The sequence below is a fragment of the Scyliorhinus torazame genome, chromosome 7, assembly GCF_047496885.1.
Source record: "Scyliorhinus torazame isolate Kashiwa2021f chromosome 7, sScyTor2.1, whole genome shotgun sequence".
Taxonomy (NCBI): Eukaryota; Metazoa; Chordata; class Chondrichthyes; order Carcharhiniformes; family Scyliorhinidae; genus Scyliorhinus; species Scyliorhinus torazame.
Window position 1 is genome coordinate 174466731 of NC_092713.1, and position 12451 is coordinate 174479181.

General features: G+C 50.1%; 1 protein-coding gene across 1 annotated transcript in view; it reads left to right on the forward strand.

Annotated features, from left to right (window-relative positions):
• Positions 1-4380: 4380 nt before the first annotated feature.
• The window catches only part of LOC140426717 (uncharacterized), a 719260-nt gene continuing 711189 nt past the window's right edge, over positions 4381-12451 (forward strand). The window contains exon 1 of the mRNA XM_072511813.1: positions 4381-4579. The gene's annotated coding sequence lies outside the window, so the exon portion shown is untranslated. The remainder of the gene's footprint in view (positions 4580-12451) is intronic.

Sequence of the window (12451 nt, forward strand, 5' to 3'; positions counted from 1 at the left end):
ACGCCCAGATCTCTCTGACTTTCTACATTCCTAAGAGTTTTGCCATTTATGGTATATTTCCCCTCTATGTTAGACCTACCAAAATGCATTACCTCACATTTATCTGTATTAAACTCCATTTACCATTTTCTGCCCAAGTCTCCAACCTATCTATGTCCTGCTGTATCCCCTGACAATCCTCAACACTATCTGTCACTCCACCAAGCTTGGTGTCATCTGTGAACTGACTAATCAGACCAGATACATTTTCCTCCAAATCATTTATGTTTACTACAAACAACAGAGGCCCAAGCACAGATCCCTGTGGAACACCACTAGTCACAACCTTCCATTCAGAAAACACCCTTCTACTGCTACCCTTTGCCTTCTGTTACCAAGCCAGTTCTGTATAACAAAGAACAAAGAACAAAGAAAAGTACAGCACAGGAACAGGCCCTTCGACCCTCCAAGACCGTGCCGACCATGCTGCCCGACTAAACTACAATCTTCTACACTTCCTGGGTCCGTATCCCTCTATTCCCATCCTATTCATGTGTTTGTCAAGATGCCCCTTAAATGTCACTATCGTCCCTGCTTCCACCACCTTCTCCGGCAGCGAGTTCCAGGCACCCACTACCCTCTGTGTAAAAAACTTGCCTCGTACATCTACTCTAAACCTTGCACCTCTCACCTTAAGCCTATGCCCCCTAGTAATTGACCCCTCTACCCTGGGGAAAAGCCTCTGACTATCCAGTGTGAACAAGAGTAAGTATCCATCTTACCACCTCTCCTCTGGTCCCGTGTGATTTCACCTTTTGTACCAGTTTGCCATGAGGCAACTTGTTATAGGCTTTACTGAAGTGCATGTAAATAACATCCACTGCCCTCCCCTCATCATCTTTGTTACCTCCTCAAAAACTTTGATCAAGTTAGTGAGGCACAACCTCCCCTTCACAAAACTATGCAACCGCTAATGAGTCCATTTGTTTCCAAATGGGTATAAATCCTGTCCCTGAGAATTCTCTCTGATAATTTACCTACTACCGATATGAGGCTTACCAGCCTGTAGTTTACAGGCTATTAGCAGGCTACCCTGCTACCTTTCTTAAATACCGATGCCACATTAGGTATTCTCCAGTCCTCACTTGTAGCCAATGAGGACACAAAGATATCAGTCAAGGCCCCAGCAATTTCCTCCCTTGCTTCCCTCAGTATTCTGGGGTAAATCCCATCTGGCCCAGGAGAATTATCGACCTTAATATATTTTAAAAGACCCATCGCCTCCTTTTTGATGTCAACATGACCCAGACTGTCCACACACCCTACCCAAGAATCATCTTCCACATCTTCGGACGGTGAGATACACTGCTACATGGTCAGGTGTGACAGAATGCGGGGAGATCAAGGTAGCACCTTTTCTTTGGTGAACGCTGATGCAAAGTACTCATTTAGTACCTCACCCATTTCCTCTGGCTCAACACAGATTGCCCCCACTATCCTTTAGTGGTCCAAACCTTTCCCTGACCACTCTCTTCCTTTTTACATATGAATAGAAAGCTTTGGGATTCACCTTAATCCTACTTGCCAAGGTGTTGTATTTGTCCAATTCAGATACTTCAACCAGCTCTTTAATTAAAGTTTACCCAGGTGTCTTTATTTATGAGTAGAACAAAATACGGACACAGATATAATGCAACACACTTTATTAAATACAGTTAACCAGTAAATTACCCACTATGCATACAAGAAACACCCAGGATACGACTATACTACCCACCAAGGTGGCTTGGTAAGCTGTAGATCCGATCCCTGAGTCCCTCTGGTTCCTCTTTGCAAAGGTGATTCTCGCTGGCTGTTGCTTGCTTGCTTCCTTCTGGTCAAGGTCACCTCACACACCAAGCTTTGAGCCTTTGCTTCGAGTCGTTTGCTTTGAGTCTTTGCTTTCAGTCTTTGCTCCCTGGATGCCTGGAATGCCGATTTTATCCCCCTTCGGCCAATGGAGTCTCAGGAGGCAGGGTCTCAGTGTCCAACGATCTGGTTGATGACCTGTTGACAGGGCACCTGAGCCCGCTCTGGGATGAGCGATGATTGCTTGACGGGTTATCAGGAACTGTGGACAATAGGCCAGTGTATCTCAAGTAGCAGCGATAATTGCTTGATGGGTTGTCAGGGGCTGCTCCAGACATGCCACCGGTAGCCTGTCTGAGTTCTGTATATTCAGATTCTGCAGACTGTGGTTTTTAAAGTGCTCAATTCTTTAATTTAAGATATCCAATTTAATCAGCCTTAAAACTAGGCCCTGATTATATTACAACATTCCCTCCTCTTGATCCAGTGAGCGTCAACGAATCGGATCACACAATCCTTACCAAACCATCTCAACGAACAAGTACCCTGAATCCGGGTTTTACAGTATCATCCGTAATCCACATAATAACAACAAATTGAAATGAAGTAAAATATTTAAAAAGTAATGAAGAAACAATACATCATGGTTTACTGTACAAAACAACAAACAGTACAAAATGACAAGTGACACTATACATATTGTAAAATAGACGGGAGAGTATCAAGGTTCTTGATTGTCGAATCTTTCCCGATGTCAGATGGTCGTTGCCGAGTCCAGGTGTTGTAGGAATCCCTTCTTCAATCGGGCAAATTCGGACGGTGAGATACACTGCTACACGGTCAGGTGTGACAGAATGCGGGGAGATCAAGGTAGCACCTGTTAATTCTTATTTCTGATTCTCTTTTCCCTTTTGTTTACTAGAATGTCGTATTTGTTTTTTGTTTAAAAACGCAAAGAAATAAGTAAATGAATAATAAAGGCCGAATAGTCATACGAAGGGTTGGTCAATAATCAGTAACATTACATTCTTCATCTCACAACTAAACTGTGGTGTGTCGGGAGACCATGGAAACAATACAATATGGGCGGATAAAAGCCCTTTTCAATTGGGTGATGTGTGGAGTGGATGGATAAAGCTATTTACAATTTGTACCGTGATGTCCTGATTCCTCCTCAGCGGAGGGAACCTACGTGGGCGGACTTTGGCTGCCAGGTACCCACTGCGTTATCACCTCTGATAGTGAGCGCCGGGTCAGGCGGTTCTGAGGATCTCTGTACCAGGGACGCCATAGCGGGTGACCTGGCGGGCAGGAATCGATTCCTGAGGTATAGGGTGGAGGTTTGGGGCCTGGAGTACAGGGTGTGGGTTAAGCGATTCTGGGGGCTCGAAGAAACCTTCTAGTGTGATGTGTTGGTGGAAGTTCTGCTTCGAGCCAAATGCCTTCATCTGGTTGATATGATACCATCCAGCTTTCTTGGGGCCCACCAATACCATGGGGGATTTACTTTCCTGACAAAGTAGGCCTTGCTCTGTTGTTTCCGTTTTCCCACCTTAATCGCTGCGGCCTGTTGTGGTGCCTGTAAGTTTTGTATTATCCCTTTGACGGCATTCTCGTGGGTGAGTGCCGTGACTTCGAGCCCTGATAAATCCAACCCCAATAGAGGTTCGATTCCCCGCATCGGTCGCCCGGTCATTAATAGGGGCGTGAAACCTGTGGAACTAGACACAGCTTTTCTCACTATCATGAATATAAAGGGCAGGACTTTATTCCAGGAATGGTTGTTCTGCTGAACGGTCTTGCGGATCATGGGCTGAATTCTCAGTTTCTGAGACTAAGTGCTGGCGTCGGCGTGGAAACAGTGGTGTTTTACGACAGCAAAAACAGTGCAACAGCTGCACCGATTCAGCAACTCTAAATGGGCCAGCACCATCGCCACGTGGAAAACAACCGGTTCCGTGCCACCCTGCCCCACATGCCAGCACCCATGCCAGCTGCAATGGCCGAGGTGCCCTGGCCACTGATTCCATCACCTATCCATCACCTGGGCTGCATGCGTCGGAACATCTAACACTGCCTTTGTTTGTGTTTGCACCCCCAACTAGGAGAAGGCTGCGCACAACTGCCAGGAGTGGGAGAAGACGGAGGGCGACCACCAGACCTGCGGCTCCTCACCGTGCCTGAGCAGAGGGCACTGGACGTGGTCGGTGGCATGGAGGAAAGAGAGGTTAGCGGCGGGCGAGCAAGTGAGACTCTGGTGGATCCCCATGACACATGTACCCCCACCCACCTCACCCCCTTCAGCCCACACCCCCCTCCCCCCCTCACCCCCCTCGAGCCACACCCCCTCACCCCCTTCACCCCCTCGACCCACACCCCTCCCACTCTCCCTCACCGCCTTCACCCTTAATCCACCCCCCCCCCCGTCCCCCCCCCCCGTCCCCCCCCCCCGTCCGCTGTCTAACCATATATGTCATCTTGTGTCTTACAGGACCTGCTGGAGATGGGGCCGGTCCATCCAGAGCCCTCCGCCCCCAGCCAATGCCAGAGCCGGTGCCACCCGCACAGTCAAGCACTGACGGGGAGAGCAGCTCGAACACCAGTCCTCCGCCCGAGACTCAGAAGACCCTGGAGTTCAGGTCGGAGGAGGACACTGACTTTCCATCACAGCTGTCTCCAACACCCTCCACCATATCAGAGACTATCACCTCGGTTGGGCACATTAGTGAAGAGGCTCTTGGGACACTATCTGGTGAGTACCACACTTCGTATCCGGTACAGCAGGTGGAGGTAGGAGCAGCTGAGGGGCCAGACGGTCAGAGGGCAGGTCAGCCCAGGAACCAGCTGCCGCACAGACAGTCCCAGGCTCCTGGAACATTCAGTCACAGCCGCAGTACAGGTGCAGTCAGAGACCCAGGAACGAGAGGAGGGAATGACGGCCGGCTTCCAGCACCTGCAGGCGCAGGTGGAGGAATCCATCTGGGTGCAGGAGCAGGGTGTGGTGCCGGTCATGTGTGCCATCCAGGCCGTCACCGCACGGGTGGCGTCCGCAGTGGAGGCAATGGAGGCGATGATGTTGATTATGGGTCAGAGTGTCCAGGGCCTGGGGCATTCTGTGCAGGCGGGAATTGAGGCCCAGGACGGGCTGCCCTCTCACAGGCAGCCATGTGCCAGAGCCACCTGGACATTGCAGTGGCGCTCCTCAGCATGACCCAGTCATGAGATCGCCGGCGGCATTGCACTGGCCAGCGTTGCGCAGACACAGGGCGAGGTGGCCCAGTCCCAGAGGGAATGGCCCAGTCCCAGAGGGAAGTGGCTCAGTCCCAGAGGGATGTGGCCCAGTCCCAGAGGGACTGTGGGCCAGTCATTGGCTGATGTGGCACAGACCCTCAGGATGGTGGCACAGTCCCAGACGGAGATGGTCCACTCCCTTTGCTCCATGGCTGTGAACATGCAGACCCTGGTCGCGACCAGGCAAGGCATAAATATCCTGACCGCGAGGTTTGCTAGTGTCACACGGGAGGATTTAAACTAGTATGGCAGGGGGGTGGGTACCAGAGGAATAGGTCAAAAGGTGAAAAGATTGAGGGAGAACTGGGAAATAGGGCCAGTATGGCTCTGAGGAAGAGCAGACAGGGAGATGTTGTTGAAAACAGCAGGACTGGTGGCCTGAAGTGCATATGTTTTAATGCAAGAAGTATAACAGGTAAGGCAGATGAACTTAGAGCTTGGATTAGTACTTGGGACTATGATGTTGTTGCCATTTCAGAGACCTGGTTGAGGGAAGGACAGGATTGGCAGCTAAACGTTCCAGGATTTAGGGGCGGGATTCTCCCCTTACCGGCGGGGCGGGCGATCCCGGCGCCGAAGAGTGGCGTGAAGCACTCCAGCGTCGGGCCGCCCAGAAGGTGTGGAATTGGGGCTAGTACGGCGCCGGCGGGTTGGCACCGTGCCAACTGGCGCCAAAGGGCCTCCGTCGGCCGGCGAGAATTGCCGCATGCGCGGGTGCGCCAGCGTGTGCCGGCGTCATCCCAGCACATGCGCAGGGGGGGTTCATCTCCGCACCGGCCATGGTGGAGGTCCATAGAACATAGAACATAGAAAATACAGCACAGAACAGGCCCTTCGGCCCACGATGTTGTGCCGAACCTTTGTCCTAGATTAATCATAGATTATCATTGAATCTACAGTGCAGAAGGAGGCCATTCGGCCCCCTGAGTCTGCACCAGCTCTTGGAAAGAGCACCCTACCCAAACTCAACACCTCCACCCAACACCAAGGGCAATTTGGACATTAAGGGCAATTTATCATTGGCCAATTCACCTAACCCGCACATCTTTGGACTGTGGGAGGAAACCGGAGCACCCGGAGGAAACCCACGCAGACACGAGGAGGACGTGCAGACTCCGCACAGACAATGACCCAAGCCGAAATCGAACCTGGGACCATGGATCTGTGAAGCAATTGTGCTATCCACAATGCTACCGTGCTGCCCTTAAGAACAAATAAATCTACACTATATAATTTTCCCGTAATCCATGTACCTATCCAACAGCTGCTTGAAGGTCACTAATGTTTCCGACTCAACTACTTCCACAGGCAGTGCATTCCATGCCCCCACTACTCTCTGGGTAAAGAACCTACCTCTGATATCCCTCCTATATCTTCCACCTTTCACCTTAAATTTATGTCCCCTTGTAATGGTGTGTTCCACCTGGGGAAAAAGTCTCTGACTGTCTACTCTATCTATTCCCCTGATCATCTTATAAACCTCTATCAAGTCGCCCCTCATCCTTCTCCGCTCTAATGAGAAAAGGCCTAGCACCCTCAACCTTTCCTCGTAAGACCTACTCTCCATTCCAGGCAACATCCTGGTAAATCTTCTTTGCACCTTTTCCAGAGCTTCCACATCCTTCCTAAAATGAGGCGACCAGAACTGTACACAGTACTCCAAATGTGGCCTTACCAAAGTTTTGTACAGCTGCATCATCACCTCACGGCTCTTAAATTCAATCCCTCTGTTAATGAACGCGAGCACACCATAGGCCTTCTTCACAGCTCTATCCACTTGAGTGGCAACTTTCAAAGATGTATGAACATAGACCCCAAGGTCTCTCTGCTCCTCCACAATGCCAAGAACTCTACCGTTAACCCTGTATTCCGCATTCATATTTGTCCTTCCAAAATGGACAACCTCACACTTTTCAGGGTTAAACTCCATCTGCCACTTCTCAGCCCAGCTCTGCATCCTATCTATGTCTCTTTGCAGCCGACAACAGCCCTCCTTACTATCCGCAACTCCACCAATCTTCGTATCGTCTGCAAATTTACTGACCCACCCTTCAACTCCCTCATCCAAGTCATTAATAAAAATCACAAACAGCAGAGGACCCAGAACTGATCCCTGCGGTACACCACTGGTAACTGGGATCCAGGCTGAATATTTGCCACCCACCACCACTCTCTGACTTCTATCGGTTAGCCAGTTCGTTATCCAACTGGCCAAATTTCCCACTAACCCATGCCTCCTTACTTTGTGCAGAAGCCTACCATGGGGAACTTTATCAAATGCCTTACTAAAATCCATGTACACTACATCCACTGCTTTACCTTCATCCACATGCTTGGTCACCTCCTCAAAGAATTCAATAAGATTTGTAAGGCAAGACTTACCCCTCACAAATCCGTGCTGACTATCCCTAATCAAGCAGTGTCTTTCCAGATGCTCAGAAATCCTATCCTTCAGTACCCTTTCCATTACTTTGCCTACCACCGAAGTAAGACTAACTGGCCTGTAATTCCCAGGGTTATCCCTAGTTCCTTTTTTGAACAGGGGCACGACATTCGCCACTCTCCAATCCCCTGGTACCACCCCTGTTGACAGTGAGGACGAAAAGATAATTGCCAACGGCTCTGCAATTTCATCTCTTGCTTCCCATAGAATCCTTGGATATAACCCGTCAGGCCCGGGGGACTTGTCTATCCTCAAGTTTTTCAAAATGCCCAACACATCTTCCTTCCTAACAAGTATTTCCTCGAGCTTACCAATCTGTTTCACACTGTCCTCTCCAACAATATCGCCCCTCTCATTTGTAAATACAGAAGAAAAGTACTCATTCAAGACCTCGCCTATCTCTTCAGACTCAATACACAATCTCCCGCTACTGTCCTTGATCGGACCTACCCTCGCTCTAGTCATTCTCATATTTCTCACATATGTGTAAAAGGCCTTGGGGTTTTCCTTGATCCTACCCGCCAAAGATTGTTCATGCCCTCTCTTAGCTCTCCTAATCCCTTTCTTCAGTTCCCTCCTGGCTATCTTGTATCCCTCCAATGCCCTGTCTGAACCTTGTTTCCTCAGCCTTACATAAGTCACCTTTTTCCTCTTAACAAGACATTCAACCTCTCTTGTCAACCATGGTTCCCTCACTCGACCATCTCTTCCCTGCCTGACAGGGACATACATATCAAGGACACGTAGCACCTGTTCCTTGAACAAGTTCCACATTTCACTTGTGTCCTTCCCTGCCAGCCTATGTTCCCAACTTATGCACTTCAATTCTTGTCTGACAACATCGTATTTACCCTTCCCCCAATTGTAAACCTTGCCCTGTTGCACGTACCTATCCCTCTCCATTACTAAAGTGAAAGTCACAGAATTGTGGTCACTATCTCCAAAATGCTCCCCCACTAACAAATCTATCACTTGCCCTGGTTCATTACCCAGTACTAAATCCAATATTGCCCCTCCTCTGGTTGGACAATCTACAGTCCACAGCAGAGGTGCAGAGGGAAAGATTGCCCCCATGGCACAGGCCCGCCCCCGCGGATCGGTGGGCCCCGATCGCGGGCCAGGCCACCGTGGGGGCACCCCCTGGGACCAGGTCCCCCCCGCGCCCTCCCGAGGACCCCGGAGGCCACCGCTGCAGAGCCAGGTCCCACTAGTAAGTACCAGGTCTAATTTACGCTGGCGGGACCAGCCTAAAACAGGCGGCCGCTCGGCCCATCGCAGGCCGGAGAATGGCCGTAGGGGCCGCTGTCAGCGGCCGCCGACCGGCGCAGAGTGATTCCCGTCCCCGCCAAAATTCCGGTGCCGGAGCATTCAGCAGCCGGTGGGGCCGGGATTCACGCCGCCTCCCGCCGATTCTCTGGCCCGGCGGGGGGGGGGGTCGGAGAATCCCGCCCTAGATGTTTCAGGCGGGATAGAGGGGGATGTAAAAGGGGTGGAGGAGTTGCGCTACTGGTTAGGGAGGATATCACAGCTGTACTGCGGGAGGACACCTCAGAGGGAAGCGAGGCTATATGGGTAGAGATCAGGAATAAGAAGGGTACAGTCACAATGTTGGGGGTTTACTACAGGCCACCCAACAGCCAGCAGGAGATAGAGGAGCAGATAGGTGGACAGATTTTGCAAAGGAGTAAAAGCAACAGGGTTGTTGCGATGGAAGACTTTAACTTTACTTAGTGCTTGGACGGGGCAGAGTTTGTAAGGAGCATCCAGGAGGGCTTCTTAAAACAATATGTCGATAGTCCGACTAGGGAAGGGGTTGTACTGGACCTGGTATTGGGGAATGAGCCCGGCCAGGTGGTAGAAGTTTCTGTAGGGGAGCATTTTGGGAACAGTGACCACAATTCAGTAAGTTTTAAAGTGTTGGTGGACAAGGATAAGAGTGGTCCTAGGGTGAATGTGCTAAATTAGGGGAAGGCTAATTATAACAATATTAGGTGGGAACTGAAGAACCGAGATTGGGGGCAGATGTTTGAGAATAAATCAACATCTGACATGTGGGGGGCTTTCAAATGTCAGTTGAAAGGAATTCAGGACCGGCATGTTCCTGTGAGGAAGAAGGAGAAATACGGCAAATTTCGGGAACCTTGGATAACGAGAGATATTGTAGGCCTTGTCAAAAAGAAAAAGGAGGCATTTGTCAGGGGTAGAAGGCTGGGAACAGACAAAGCCTGTGTGGAATATAAGGAAAATAGGAAGGAACTTAAGCAAGGAGTCAGGAGAGCTAAAAGGGGTCATGAAAAGTCATTGGCAAATAGGGTTAAGGAAAATCCCAAGGCTTTTTACATGTACATAAAAAGCAAGAGGATAGCCAGGGAAAGGGTTGGCCCACTGAAGGAGAGGGGAGGGAATCTATGTGTGGAGCCAAAGGAAATGGGTGAGGTACTAAATGAATACGTGCATCAGTATTCACCAAAGAGAAGGAATTGGTGGATGTTGAGTCTGGAGAAGGGTGTGTAGATATCCTGGATCACATTGAGATCCAAAAAAACGAGGTGTTGGGCGTCTTGAAAAATATTAAGGTAGGTAAGTCCCCAGGACCTGATGGGATCTACCCCAGAATACCAAAGGAGGCAAGAGACAAAATTACTGAGGCCTTGAAAGAAATCTTTGGATCCGCACTGTCTTCAGGTGATGTCCTGGAGGACTGGAGAATAGTCAATGTTGTTTCTTTGTTTAAGAAGGGTAGCAGGGATAATCCAGGGAACTATAGGCCGGTGAGCCTTACGTCAGTGGTAGGGAAATTACTGGAGAGAATTCTTGACGAACACTAACTTGATCGAGTTTTTCAAGGTCACAAAGATGAATGATGCAGGTAGGACAGTGGATGTTGTCTATATGGACTTCAGTAAGGCCTTGACAAGGTCCGTCATGGTAGACTGGTACAAAAGGTGAAGTCACACGAGATCAGAGATGAGCTGGCAAGATGGCTACAGAACTGGCTAGGTCATAGAAGGCAGAGAGTAGCAATGGAAGGTTGCTTTTCTGATTGGAGGGCTGTGACTAGTGGTGTTCCGCAGGGATCAGTGCTGGGACCTTTGCTCTTTGTAGTACATATAAATGATTTGGAGGAAAATGTAACTGGTCTGATTAGTAAGTTTGCAGACGACACAAAGGTTGGTGGAATTGCGGATAGCGATGAGGACTGTCAGAGGATACAGCAGGATTTAGATCGTTTGGAGACTTTTTTTAAAATTTAGAGTTCCCAATTCATTTTTCCAATTAAGGGACAATTTAGCATAGCCAATCCACCTACCCTGCACATCTTTGGGTTGTGGGGGCAAAACCCACACAAGCACGGGGAGAATGTGCAAACTCCACATGGAGAGTGACCCAGGGCTGGGATCGAACTTGGGACCTCGGCGCTGTGACGCAGCAGCACTAACCACTGCGCCATGATCGTTTGGAGACTTGGGCGGAGAGATGGCAGATGGAGTTTAGAACATAGAACATACAGTGCAGAAGGAAGCCATTCGGCCCATCGAGTCTGCTCCGACCCACATTAAGTCCTCACTTCCACCCTATCCCCGTAACCCAATCACCCCTTCTAACCTTTTAGGAAACTAAGGGCAATTTAACATCGCCAATCCACCTAACCTGCACGTCTTTGGACTGTGGGAGGAATCCGGAGCACCCGAAGGAAACCCACGCAGACACGAGGAGGATGTGCAGACTACGCACAGACAGTGACCCAGCGGGGAATCGAACCTGGAACCCTTGCGCTGTGAAGCCACAGTGCTATCCACTTGTGCTACCGTGCTGCCCTTTTAATCCGGGGAAATGTGAGGTAATGCATTTTGGAATGTCTAATGCAGGTAGGGAATATACAGTGAATGGTAGAACCCTCAAGAGTATTGATAGTCAGAGAGATCTAGGTGTACAGGTCCACTGGTAACTGAAAGGGGCATCACAGGTGGAGAAGGTAGTCAAGAAGGCATACGGCATGCTTGCCTTCATTGGCCGGGGCATTGAGTATAAGAATTGGCAAGTCATGTTGCAGCTGTATAGAACCTTAGTTAGGCCACACTTGGAGTATAGTGTTCAATTCTGGTCACCACACTACCAGAAGGATGTGGAAGCTTTAGAGAGGGTGCAGAAGAGATTTACCAGGATGTTGCCTGGTATGGAGGGCATTAGTTTTGAGGAGAGGTTGAATAAACTCGGTTTGTTCTCACTGGAACGACAGAGGTTGAGGGGCAACCTGATAGAGGTCTACAAAATTATGAGGGGCATAGACAGAGTGGATAGTCAGAGACATTTTCCCAGGTTCGAGGGGTCAACTACGAGGGGGCATAGGTTTAAGGTGCGAGGGGCAAGGGGCAAGTTTTTTACACAGAGGGTAGTGGGTGCCTGGAACCCGCTGACGTTTAAGGTTCATCTTGACAAATACATGAATAGGATGGGAATAAAGGGATACGGGTGGCACCACGCATCCCGGGACGCCTGAGCAGCAGCCGGGCCAATCCAGGCCGGGCCGCCCCAGGAGACGTGCACCAACAGGGACCCTTGTCGCAGGGCAGGAGTCACAGCAGGCCGCCTCCACTCCTGCTGTACCGTCTGGGGAACTATCAAGGCGTAGTGTTAGGGCCCATAAGGCCAGAAAGTTAGACACCAGTTCAGTTGGCACGGGTGCAGGGCACAGTTTAGTTATCGGGGCGAGGGCACAGACTGTTTATATATTTCTCCATAATAAACACCTGTTAACACTGTCGAAACCTGCCTCGGTGCTCTGTCTGATGGGTGTGGGGGTGGGCCGGTCAGTGCTGGCAAGGGGGAATTGGGGGGTGGGGGACCAATGTAGGCCCTGTGGGTGGAGCGTGCTCCCCACCCTCCCTC